Raw genomic sequence first — 14,674 nt, 5'->3', positions numbered from 1 at the left:
TGATAACCCTTCCCTATGTTTTCCAAAAAGCTTAAAAACAGATTTTTTTGGCTGGAGCTACACTTTAAAAATGTACCAGTTCAAAATTACAAACAGATTCTACTTAACAACAAACCTACAATCCCTGTCTTGTTTGCACCGCCTGTATACTGCTGTTCAGAGTATATAGGGCCTGGGGGCCCACGCCTTTCCTTTTTTTTAATTTGGGTGCAGGGTTCCCCTTAACATCCATACAAGACCCAAAGGGCCTGGTAATAGACTGGGGGGGGGGGTACCCATGCCATTTGTCTCACTGATTTTTTTCCATATTGCCGGGACCCGACATTACATTAAAGCCGCAAGCAGTTTTAAATGACTTTTATTTCTTTAAAAATGTTATTTTGTGCAGGGACTGTTCTAAGCACGGGAAACACGCGCCACTTTACAGGCATACTATAGACACCCACCAGGTACCATATTTAAAGGAATATTTCACTTTTTTTTTTTACTTTAAGCATCGTTAAAATCATTGCTCCCGAAAAAACGGCCGTTTTAAAACTTTTTTTTGCATTGATACATGTCCTCTCGGGCAGAACCCAGGTCCTAAAACCCTTTTTAGGACAACACCATACAAATTAGCCTTTAAAATTAGCACTTTTGATTTTGAACGTTCGAGTCCCATAGACTTTAATGGTGTTCTAAAGTTTGCGCGAACTTTCGGTCCGTTCGCAGATTCTGGTGCGAACCGAACCGGGAGGTGTTCGGCTCATCCCTAATTGATACATCCAAGGCTCTTTTTCTTTTACTTTAAAGGTTATAACTTACATTTGAAATATTTAATACTGATTTACAGTATATTAAAACTAAGATTTTTTGTGAGTTTCTTAGTGATCTAACCAAGCTGTTCTGATGGTGTGAAGGACAGGGGAGATATTAAACCCCTAATATCTCCATAAAGAGTACTTGTCACCTGCCCAATTCCATCACATGGGGGATAAATAACCCTTTGTTATGGCAATCAAGGAAAAATACAACCATAAATAAATAAAAGATTAAAAGTTTTTTTTTAAATATAATAAAATGTGTTAAAAAATAAAACAAATTTGCTGTAACGTCTGTTGCCTGCATACATGCGCAAACGCACATCCAGGATGCGCACGGGTATATAAACCACAGTTGCACCACATGTGTGAGGTGTTACTGTGAACATCCGAGGGAGCACAATAATTCTAGCAGAAGAGCTTCTAGTTAATTCTAAACTGATGAGCTGTAAAGGCTTTTAAAGCATCATCTATGACCATTTTTGGGTACCATCATTTTTTGCAATATCACAGACACACACAATTTTAAGATGTGGCATGTTTGATATTTATTTATGCAACGCAACCTCCTCTTTTCTATTTTACAAAAAATGGGTATTATACTGTGTTTTTGCAATACAATTTGTTTTATTACATGTGTTCCTTAAAAATTTGCAACTATCATCTTTTTATTTTACATGGCCTCTGCTTTCATAAAGTATATAATGTTCTGGGGGTTGAAGGTTTTTGTGAAGGCGGAAGGTTTTTTTATCTTAAGGCATTCTATGCCTTAAGATAAAAAGCATTCTGTTTGCAGCAGCCCCCCTCAGCCCCTCTAATACTTACCTGAGCCCCATCTCTATCCAGGGATGTTGCAGCAGTGTCTCAGCTGCCCAGGACTCCCCTCCTCATTGGCTGAGACAGCAGCACAGCGCCATTGGCTCCCACTGTTGTCAATCAAAGTCAGCCAATGAGAAGAGAAAGGGATGGGGCGGGGCCAGGCCGCAGCTCTGTGTCTGAATGGACACACTGAGCTGTAATTCGGCTCAGGTGCTCCAATAGCAAGCTGCTTGCTGTGGGGCACCCAACAGGAGGGAGGGGCCAGGAGCACCAAAGAGGGACCCCAGAAGAGGAGGACCCAGCTGCTCTGTGCAAAACCACTGTACAGGGAAGGTAAGTATAACATGTTTGTTATTTATAATTAGAAAAAAAAACAAGACTTTACGATCACTTTAAGTGATTTTATTGCCAAAATTAAGCTTTTTACATGTGTGCAAAAAATAAAAAAAAAATGTCCGTGATGCCGAACTGGTAAAACCTTTCTGTGGAAGGAGACAGAGACAAGCCTTCAAATTAGGAAAGTCAAAATTCTTGAGCCTCATATTGTCCCAGGTTTGTGATCAATAAATAACTGAAAATGGAGGATCAGCATTTAGGACAGGAAACTAATATTTGTAGAAGGAGAGATCACCAATGACAGTCCAATACTTCCACAATACAGGTTTCTAAACACGTCATTAAAGGCAACTCCTATTTTTACATTTTCACAGAATCCCTTTAACTTCTAATCACTGGATTAGAAAATGAGAATGTCATCAATTACATTCAAACAAAACAAAAAATAGAATGAAGGACAAAGAAAAATGTAAACTATACTGTAAAATGCAACTTACATTTGACATAAAAGTGTCCTGGTATTGTTTTCTATACTTGTGTCATGTATAGTAGATGTGGATATTGTGAACACTCCTCCAATGATAAGATCACCCCCCTGATAGAAATCAATCTCAAATTCTCTCTCTCCAAACTGGACCTTAAAGATCAGTTCTGAGCACTGAGTCTTATATATAAAAAATGTCATCCTCAGAAAAATCCAGAAGAGCCAGCTTTTATAGGAATTAGAGGAAGATAAGGTTTTGATCTTCATATACATAGAAAATAAAACAATCTCTGCCATTCTGAATATCACAGTCAGACTGTGTACATAATTCTGTGACATGATGCTGAACATTAATTAGTGACATTCCCACAGTAAGTTAGTGACAATGTAATCATCTCTTCTCTCCTCTCTCTTTTTATGTATTTCAATTTCTCATTGTACTGAATATGTTTCTTTAGTCTCCTTCTACTTTGAGCTGTTTTGCTTGCCGAACTTTCCATAAATGCATCATTTTAAATCTGCTTTATTTTATTTAATTCTTTTTTTTTGCAATACATATAAAAAATATTATTTTTTAGCATAAACAGACAATGATCCTTAACAATTTTGGCTCTCACATCTTTATACCCCCTATGGACCAGAGCAGTTCTTACATTTCTGCTGCAGAGCTGTTTGTTCAGCAATAACTTTATCATACTTTGCCTTAAAATAAGATAAGATAACAAACTCATTCATCCATACAATATATATATATATATATATATATATATATATATATATATATATATATATATATATATACAGTATCTCACAAAAGTGAGTACACTCCTCACATTTTTGTAAATATTTTACTCTATCCTTTCATGTGACAACACTGAAGAAATGACACTTTGCTACAATGTAAAGTAGTGAATGTACAGCTTGTATAACAGTGTAAATTTGCTGTCCCCTCAAAATAACTCAACACACAGTCATTAATGTCTAAACCGCTGGCGACAAAAGTGAGTACACCCCTAAGTGAAAATGTCCAAATTGGGCCCAAAGTGTCAATATTTTGTGTGGCCACTATTATTTTCCAGCACTGTCTTAACCCTCTTGGGCATGGAGTTCATCAGAGCTTCACAGGTTGCCACTGGAGTTCTCTTCCACTCCTCCATGACAACATCACGGAGCTGGTGGATATTAGAGACCTTGTGCTCCTCCACCTTCTGTTTGAGGATGTCCCAGATGCTCAATAGGGTTTAGGTCTGGATATATACTTGGCCAGTCCATCACCTTTACCCTCAGCTTCTTTAGCAAGGCAGTGGTCATCTTGGAGGTGCGTTTGGGGTCGTTATTATGTTGGAATACTGCCCTGCGGCCCAGTCTCCAAAGGGAGGGGATAATGCTCTGCTTCAGTATGTCACAGTACATGTTGGCATTCATGTTCCCTCAGTGAACTGTAGCTCCCCAGTGCCGACAGCACTCATGTAGCCATGGTCATGTAGACCATGACACTCCCACCACCATGCTTGACTGAAGGCAAAAACAATTGTCTTTGTACTCCTCACCTGGTTGCCGCCACACACGCTTGACACCATCTGAACTAAATACATTTATCTTGGTCTCATCAGACCACAGGACATGGTTCTAGTAATCCATGTCCTTTGTCTGCTTGTCTTCAGCAAACTGTTTGCGGGCTTTCTTGTGCATCATCTTTAGAAGAGGCTTCCTTCTGGGGCGACAGCCATGCAGACCAATTTGATGCAGTGTGTGGCATATGGTCTGAGCACTGACAGGCTGACCATCCCACTCCTTTAACCTCTGCAGCAATGCTGGCAGCACTCATATGTCTATTTCCCAAAGACAACCTCTGGATATGACGCTGAGCATGTACACTCAACTTCTTTGGTCGACCATGGCGAAGCCTGTTCTGAGTGGAACCTGTCCTGTTAAACTGCTGTATGGTCTTGGCCACCGTGCTGCAGCTCAGTTTCTTGGCAATCTTCTTATAGCCGAGTTGCCATGTTGAACTTCCAGTGACCAGTATGAAAGAGTGAGAGCGATAACACCAAATTTAACACAGCTGCTCCCCATTCACACCTGAGACCTTGTAGCATTAATGAGTCACATGACACCGGGGAGGGAATATGGCTAATTGTTCCCAATTTGGACATTTTCACTTAGGGGTGTACTCACTTTTGTTGCCAGCGGTTTAGACATTAATGGCTGTGGGTTGAGTTATTTTGAGGGGACAGCAAATTTACACTGTTATACAAGCTGTACACTCACTACTTTACATTGTAGCAAAGGGGGTGATTTACTAAAGACCTGCAGTGACTGTGGTGCAGTGGAGAAATTGGAGCAATTGCACAAAAAACGGGACTAAAGACATTTATCAAAAATTATGGTGCACTTATATGCACCAAACCAAATTTACATAGGAAGCGTTATTGCGCACTTGCGCAATTCTTCGCGCCTACCATTAGCAAGCGCAGCCAATGTAATCTTTTACATTTTTGTCTGAATACTGTGGATAACTTTACTACAGTTTCCCATCTTCTGTTACCAGGCTAAAAAGTATGTATATAATATTGTTTAAATGCACAAATTCTGTCCAGAACATGTAGATCTGTCTTACAACTAATCAAGCCTTTTTACACCCTTCTTTCAGCTTACTCAACTGCACATGCGTATTGTCAAAGCTCACCATTTCATCCTCGCCTGACAGAGCGCACGCGCTTTAGCTTGTTAAATATGTGTGTTGCACACAGGTGCATCTGCGTTCTCCAGCGTGCACAACTGCTTATACATCGGGCACTTGCTCATTGTAGTTCTATTCATGTTAATGAGCTTTTCCTTATCACATGGAGAATATTGCTTCCAGTTTTATTCCATTCATTCACTTCTTTTTGAAACAACTCAATATTCATTCTAGAGATCTTCCTCCTATCAACAACTGTGCGGATGTTCTCTGGACTTGTAATTGTGCATTTTATGGTGATAGTCTATAATCATTGGTGGAGCCGAAACTTCCATGAAAACATCTTTTCAATACATGTCTGTGTATTGTGCATTCTGGACAATTCATTTCCCCATACACTGTGCAATCTGATTGGATAATGTATAAATCTACTCATTTGTCTGAGCAATTCATTTCCCCATACACGGGGGCTGATTTACGAACTGTTTGCGCTATGAGTTGAGGCGCACGCTGAGGCGCAAGGTACGTTTTGGTATTTATGAAACGTTTGCGCCGGTAACACATCGCTATTCCCCATTTACTACAGTAATCTCGGCGCATGGGAGGAGGCGATCAGTGCGCCACTATGGACATGGCACAGGACATCTTCAACTCAAAATTAAAAGAAGCTGGAAGTGCCAATATCATGGGGGTGATGTGAGGAAGTATAGTAATAACTGCCCAAGTAACAAATATGCCCAAAATAGAATGAGAAAGTAACTTTTTCTGAACAAGTTTGCTGTGCCTGCAAGTACGTTTAGAACTGTGTGAAGTCAATTTAAGCACTCCGCATGTGCAAGCGGCATTTGCGTTGGTTCATTGCACGGCCAAAATCTTAGTAAATGTCAAGCAATGTAAATGCATTTGCGTGGATTGAACGGGCGCACCTCTAAACTTGACTTTTTTTTTTTTTACACTGGTTCACCTTTATGTGTTTTTTAGTCGGATATTTGCACACAGGTCATGTTAGCGTGTTACGTTGCCAACATGTGACATGTACCTTGTTAAGACTATGTAAAAAGACTCTCGTTCCTCTAGCTCCTCCTAAAAGGGCATTTAACCTTCCCCCTCTAATACATATGATTTCCTTGGGCTAGTTTTTGCTTTTAAAGGGGAACTCCACACTCCATTCTCCATTCTCCAAAGGCTGTGAGCTGCCTTCACCAATCCAAACCACATCCTTTTTCAGAGCAAACAACAGGGCCAGCTAGGAAAGGGGCGAAAAGAGCGATCGCCCAACTCCCTCCTTTTTTCCTTCTTTGTAGTGAATGTATTGCCTAGTATCCTTATAGAATTGCTTCTAAAACCTGTATATGTTCAAAAATTGAATAAAACTGACTGGTGGTGAATATTTCTATTCAAAATGAAAATACAACAACTGGTGCTCCAATTGTTCAACAAAGGTGCATAGTGCCCTTTAAGTTAAGTAATAAAGTAGTTGTGGATATAGATATAATATCATCTAGGTGGAAAGTGTTAAAAAAAAAAAAAAAGTTTGTAACACATGTATTTTGTTTATGTCTTTGCAAAACAGATGTGTTTTTGAGCAAGTTTTTCTTTTTACTTTGGTTTATTGTATTTTTTGGGTGGGTGATATTTTCCCTTGAAATATATTTGATGTCAATGTGTGTCGTTTGTAGGTTGTAAACTTTGATTTAATTGTCTGTGCTGCATTATTTTGCAAAAACGTTCTGAAGATGTTGACTAATGTTTAATTCCTTAATAGATATCCATTTGTGGGCGAACTCCTTTTAACTCATGTTAACCATATTCTTGTGTCTCAAATTAACATACATGTGTTTTTTGCTTTCCTTACTCTTTTCCAAGTCCTGTTTTGTTGACCAATAAAATTTGTAGCAAATTTTTATGTTTTTTTGTGTTTTTTGTTACTTTTCATGCAACACATTTCCCAGCTACAGCTTAAAGCGGGGTTCCACCCAAAAGTGGAACTTCCGCTCATCAGATTCCTCCCCCCCTCCGGTGCCACAGTTGGCACCTTTCAGGGGGGAGGGGTGTGCAGATACCTGTATAATACAGGTATCTGCACCCACTTCCCGGAATAGACTCCCGCGGGAGTCACGCCCCCTCCTGCACTCCTGGGAAACACACAGGTCCCAGGAGATATCGGGGACCATTGAGAATGCACAGTGCGACTCGTGCATGCGCAGTAGGGAACCGGGAAGTGAAGCTGCAATGCTTCACTTCGATTCCCTCACTGAGAATGGCGGTGGCAGCACCCGAGGACCGAGGGATGGTTCGGTCTCGCGTGCCGACATCGCTGGACCCCGGGACAGGTGATTGTCCTTATTTTAAAAGTCAGCAGCTGCAGTATTTGCAGCTGCTGACTTAAAAAAATTTTTGCGGGACTCCCGCTTTAACTAGGCTGATTGGCATGTAAAATCCCAAAAATGTGTCCTTTGTCTAAGTTACTCTCCTGGTGCCTTCATGGTAGCATATGCATGGATTGTGTATATGCTGCCATGGATAGGCACCAGGAAAGATATTACAGAGAGGTAAGTATTACATTTTCCATTTTAGTGCAGTGGTTCTCAGCCTCAGTTCTCAAGTACCCCCGACAGGACATGTTTAGGGAATTTTATCTTGGCTAAACTAGCTGTCCAAAATACAAAGCCATTGACTGATTTAAAGCACCTGTGTAAGATGAAGGAAAACCTGCAAACATGGCCTGTTGGGGGTACTTGAGGACAGGGTTGAGAAGCACTGATTTAGAGCACTGAACTAAAATCGAGCTCCAGACAATCCTATTCTAATTGTGGGCATTTGAGGGAAACCAAGTGAGTGTTAGAACCCCTGCTTGTCTTTTTTAGGTTGGGCTTTGTGTCCCTTTTCTTAAAATTGGCTTCACTTCCTGTCACATAGCTAAACAGGAAGTGAGGGTAAAACCCTACCAATGTCTTTCCTTGGGGACACACAGGTCACTCTAACTAGTGTCCCCATTAGGCAAATTGCACTCTAGCACTTTGTTGTGTACACCCCAAATTATTAGGTATTTTGGGGTTTATTAAAGGCAAATCCACTCTGCAATACAAGTGTACTCGCTGAAACTCTGAGGGGAAGCACTGGTGATTTTATCATCCAATCATGTAGAAGCAAAGATGCTGTTTTTTATTTTCCTTGCATGGCCCCCTCAGATCTCCACCAACTCCACTTGTAGTGCAAAGTGGCTTTACCTTTAGTAAATCAACCCCAAAGACTTTCCCTGCTTTTTGTTATCTTGGGTTTACATTTGAGGGAGAGTTTACATGCCACAGATTGTACATAAAGACCCCTTTCACACTGAGGCGTTTTACAGGCGCTAAAAATAGTGCTTGCAAAGCGTCCTGAAACAGCCGCTGCTGTGTCTCCAGTGTGAAAGCCCTCGGAGTTTTCATATTGGAGTGAATGGAGCCGCTCTTTCAGGGCACTTTGCAGGCGCTATTTTTAGCACCTGCAAAACGCCTCAGTGTGAAAAAATGATTGCAATGATATCCATTGTACTCTGCTAAAAATATATATAATGTTTGAGGGTTCTAATTAATTTCCAAGCCAAAAAATACAGATTTTAACTTGTAAATAGAAATAGGCTTGGTCCTTAAGGCCCGGTTCACACTTGTGTGATGCCAGACATCGCATGTAATTCGCAGCGCACTGCCGTTCACATTACATGCGATGTCTGTGCGGTGCGATATCAGCCATACAGATAGTATGGCTGATATCGCACCGCATTTGGTGCAAACACGCACAGGACCCTTTTTTCTGTTCGGACCAGAATCAGATCGCATGTGTGTTCATGTCTGAACTGTCAGTTCGCAGTGCGATATGCAGGCTGAACTGGGGGTGTTGTTAACAATGTATTGACACTCCCCAGCGATTCGCATATGGCAGTGTGAACTGACATGCGAGTCGGTGCAATGCGGGAACCCGCAGTGGATTTGCAGTGTTCTCGCATCGCACCAGTGTGAACCGGGCCTTAGTGGCTAGACACATTACATATTTATGGTCAAAATCTGCATAAGGCCCGGTTCACACTGGTGCGATGCGAGAACACTGCAAATCCACTGCGGGTTCCCACATGGCACTGACTCGCATGTCAGTTCACACTGCCATATGCGAATCGCTGGGGAGTGTCAATACATTGTTAAGGACACCCCCAGTTCAGCTTGCATATCGCACTGCAAACTGACAGTTCGGACATGAATCGGATTGCATATGTGTGAACACACATGCGATCTGATTCTGGTCCGAACAGAAAAAAGGGTCCTGTGCGTGTTTGCACCGAATGCAGTGCAATATCAGCCATACTATCTGTATGGCTGATATCGCACCGCACAGACATCGCATGTAATGTGAACGGCAGTGCGCTGCGAATTACATGCGATGTCTGGCACCGCACAAGTGTGAACCGGGCCTTAAGGACCAAGCCTATTTCTATTTACAAGTTAAAATCTGTATTTTTTTGCTTGAAAATTAATTAGAACCCTCAAACATTATATATATTTTTAGCAGAGTACATTGGATATCATGTAATGTGAACGGCAGTGCGCTGCGAATTACATGCAATGTCTGTCATCGCACAAGTGTGAACCGGGCCTTAATGTATGCCGTGTGTGTGTGTTTTTTTATATAGATTTATTATAATCTATATAGACACACACGATCACACAGATAATATACATAGGGAGGGGGGACTACCCATAGACACACACATGATCACACAGATAATATACATAGGGAGGGGGGGTGACTACCCATAGACATACAGATGATCACACAGACAATATACATAGAGGGGGGGGCAGACTACCCATAGACACACACATGATCACACAGATAATATACATAGGGAGGGGGGACTACCCATAGACACACACATGATCACACAGATAATATACATAGGGTGGGAGGGCAGACTACCCATAGACACACACATGATCACACAGATAATATACATAGGGAGGGGGGACTACCCATAGACACACACATGATCACACAGATAATATACATAGAGGGGGGGGGCAGACTACCCATAGACACACACATGATCACACAGATAATATACATAGGGTGGGAGGGCAGACTACCCATAGACACACACATGATCACACAGATAATATACATAGGGAGGGGGGACTACCCATAGACACACACATGATCACACAGACAATATACATAGGGGGGGGCAGACTACCCATAGACACACACATGATCACACAGATAATATACATAGGGGGAGGGCGGACTACCCACAGACACACACATGATCACACAGATAATATACATAGGGTGGGAGGGCGGACTACCCATAGACACACACATCATCACACAGATAATATACATAGAGGGGGCGGACTACCCATAGACACACACATGATCACACAAATAATATACATAGGGGGGGAGGACTACCCATAGACACACACATCATCACACAGATAATATACATAGAAGGGGGGGACTACCCATAGACACACACATGATCACACAGATAATATGCTGGAAATACTCCCCTCTTTGTGAGCAATATGTTTTTCACGCTTGTTCAAAAAAAGGGGTTACAACAATACTACCTTTGGTTTCTTTCTTTTCAAATATTTTATTGGTAATTAACAAGCAACTGTTCCATACATTACAGTAAAGGTAGCAAGTTAGCATAAGACAGTGCTTAACACAGTCATACAATATATCATTAACATAGTGGATAATAGGGAATTATACAAACAAATGAATACTCAGTCAGATAACAGGTAGGAACGATTTCGGTAAGATTGCAAAAAGTAAGAGGGAACAGGGTCCCTTAAATAAGCATGCAAAGGTGCCGGCCGTCTCCCCAGAAAACAAACATGAGAGTCGCCGGGACCATTATATAAGACAGAGTACACTACCAATAGGTATTAATAGAAGAAGAAAGGAGAGAGAAAGAAGAAAGAGGGGGAGGGGGGGTAAGAACAGATTGAAAGAAGAGGAGCAAGAGGGGACGTGGGTCGGCCGAGCCGCATGGGCAGAGGTGTGGTGTCGAGATCTTAGGTTTAGGTAGGAACAGTTTCAGAATCCCAATAGGTGTTCGTCGACACCAGCTGGCAGGAAGTGCTCAATCCATGGTTGCCAGATTTTGGCGTGCTGAGAGACTTTATCTAGAATTTTTGCTTCGATCTTGCTATGTACCATTGCTTGGGTGATCCTATTTTTCATTTCAGCTATACTGAGTGTGGGTGTTTTCCATGCCTTAGCAATCGTTTGCTTAGCTGCAGTGAATAGCTGAAGGAGGAGGCGAAGCTGTGCTCTTGTGTAATCTTGTGGAATGAGATTGAGCAGAGCTGTCGCTGGGTTGGGTTTTAGGGTGACTTGGTGGAGGGTAGATGCCATTTGGAATATAGTTTCCCAAAAGCGCTGCACCAGTGGGCATGTCCACCAGATGTGCAAGTGTGTACCCCTGTCACCGCATCCCCTAAAACAGTTTGGGGAAAATTCAGGTAAAAATTTAGCAATTCTGGCCGGGACTAGATACCATCGCATCAACACTTTGTAGTTTGCCTCTGAGGCAATAACGTTTTGGGATGAGTTTTTTGTGTTGGTCCAGATAGTCACCCAGTCCTCCGCTTCAATATTAATTTCTAAGTCTTTTAACCATCGTTGCGCGTAAGTGGGGGGGGCTCGAGGGTGGTGTAGTGAGATGGGCGTAGAGTCGGGAGATAATTCCTGGGGCATGTGGGTCCGAGTCGCACATGGCTTCATACTCTGTCAAAGTATCCAGCCCAGAGAGAGATTTTATTGTTGTTTGGGCAAAGTGAGCAATTTGGAGATAACAGAAACATTCTCTACTGGGGAGCTGCGTTTGTTCTTGGATACTGGCAAAGGATTTAATAGTATCACTGTTAACTAGATCACATATGCGAGTCAGGCCCGCCTGCACCCAGGACTGAAATGATGTTGGTTCAGTGTAGGCTGGATAAAATTGAGGGTGACCTAGGAAAGACAAGAGGGGGGAGTGTGGGGAGATCAGTTTGAAGGGTATCTTCAATTTATCCCAGAGTTTGAGTGTGTGTTGTGTGAGTGGATTGGTTATGGGGCCTCGTGATGCTGGGGAAAGCCATAGCAAATTAGTTATAGTAATCGAAAATGAGTCAATAGCTTCAAGGCTGACCCAGAGTGGTATTTCATGTTTCGAGTGATAGAGAGTAGTCTGAGCCAGCCTTGCAGCATGATAATAATGTAGAAAATTTGGAATACCAAGGCCTCCATTGAGCTTGTTATGGAGAAGAACGGATTTAGCCACTCTGGGTCTTGTGGGGCCCCAGATGTATTTAAAGACTTTATTTTGTATGAACCTATGATAATAAGGAGCGACTGTGACAGGGAGTACTCTATATAAATATAACAGTTTCGGTAGTAAGGACATTTTAACAGCTGCAATGCGTCCGAGCCAGGAGACACATAAGGGTAACCAAAGATTAAGAAGAGAAGTTAGTTGGGTTAGCATTGGGAGATAATTGTATTGGAACAAGTGGGGTGGATCGCTCCTCAGTTTAATCCCTAAATAGGGATTAGATGTGGTGGACCAGTGAAAAGGAAAATTTTGGCGTAGCATATCTATATCAGCTTGCGGCAAAGACACACTGAGAGCCCTCAATTTGGTTTGGTTGATTTCTAGCCCCGAGACCCGAGCAAACCTATCCAGGGTGTGCAGTAGGATTGGGAGGGTAGTATGGGGAGATGTGATGAACATGAGAGCATCATCAGCAAAGAGACACACAGTTTATGCAAGGTTGAAGCAATCTCCAAGCCTCGGATATCAGAGTTATTCCTTATCAGGGCAGCTAAGGGTTCGATCGCGAGCGCAAACAATATGGGGGATAAAGGACAGCCCTGCCTGGTTCCTCGTAGAATTGGAAAGGGATCTGAACGGAATCCTGAATAATGTACGTACGCCTGTGGATGATTGTATAGTGCATTGATCCACCCCAGAAAGTGTGGGCCGAAGCCCCAACGTTGGAGAATATAAAATGAATAGGGCCAAGAGACTGTGTCAAAAGCTTTCCGGATATCTAGGGAAAGGAGGTGCATCGGGATTTTACGTGAGCGGGCTAAGTGTTCTAGGAGGATTACTCGGCGAATGTTATCACTCGCTTGCCGTTTAGGTATGAAACCTACTTGGTCTTTATGGATCAATCCCCCTATAATGGGATTAAGGCGTAGGGCTAAAATTTTGGCCAGGATCTTGATGTCCACATTTAAAAGTGAAATTGGCCTATAGTTGGACCATAAGGTGGCGTCCGTGTTTGGTTTCGGGATCATCGATATAAGTGCTGTTAATGTGTCTCTACCGAAGGAGTGCTGTTTAAGTATAGCGTTAAAGGAGTTGGTAAGAAGGGGGGCTAATTCAGTTGCAAATTTTTTATAATAAAGGCTCGGGAGGCCGTCCGGGCCTGGGCGTTTATGGGGTTTGAGTGACTTGATGGCTGAAAAGACTTCCTCCGTAGTGATCGTGCTCTCCAATTAGTTCACGACTAGCATTGGATAACGTAGGAATTGGAAGATTACAGAGGAGTTTTTCCGCCTGATTCAGCGAAAACGCTGATTTGGGCTCATACAGGTTTGCTAATTGTTTACGAAATTCGGAGAGAATTTTAATCGGATTACTAGTTACGTTATCTTTAGTCAGTCTGAGTTTGATAGGGACACGGACACGGTCTGGTCTATGAAGGCGTAAGGCCAGGTATGTGTCTGGTTTGTTTGCTTTGGTATAAATCGTATGATTAGATCTGCGGATAGTCTTATCAGCCGCTTCAGCCAGGAGTAGGTCTAGTTCAAGTTTAGTCTTTTCTAGCGTTATTTTATCAGCTTCAGTTGGGCTAGTTTGGAATTAGGGATGAGCTTTGAGTTTGAGTCGAACTCATGTTCGACTCGAACATTGGCTGTTCGCAAGTTTGCCGAATTCCGAGCGAATAATTTGGGGTTTTCGCGGCAAATTCGAATGCCGCAGAACACCCTTTAAAAGTCTATGGGAGAAATAAAAAGTGCTAATTTTAAAGGCTTATATGCAAGTTATTGTCATAAAAAGTGTTTGGGGACCCGGGTCCTGCCCCAGGGGACATGGATCAATGCAAAAAAAAGTTTTAAAAACGGCTGTTTTTTCAGGAGCAGTGATTTTAATAATGCTTAAAGTCAAACAATAAAAGTGTAATATCCCTTTAAATTTCGTACCTGGGGGGTGTCTATAGTATGCCTGTAAAGGGGCGCATGTTTCCCGTGTTTAGAACAGTCTGACAGCAAAATGACATTTCGAAGGAAAAAAACCCATTTAAAACTACCCGCGGCTATTGCATTGCCGACAATACACATAGAAGTTCATTGATAAAAACGGCATGGGAATTCCCCACAGGGAAACCCCGAACCAAAATTAAAAAAAAAAAAATGACGTGGGAGTCCCCCTAAATTCCATACCAGGCCCTTCACCCCGCGCCAAAAAAAAAAAAAAAACAACATGGGGTCCCCCCAAAAATCCATACCAGACCC

Source organism: Aquarana catesbeiana, linkage group LG01, assembly GCF_042186555.1.
Source record: "Aquarana catesbeiana isolate 2022-GZ linkage group LG01, ASM4218655v1, whole genome shotgun sequence".
NCBI lineage: Eukaryota > Metazoa > Chordata > Amphibia > Anura > Ranidae > Aquarana > Aquarana catesbeiana.
Note: the sequence above shows the minus strand (reverse complement) of the source record.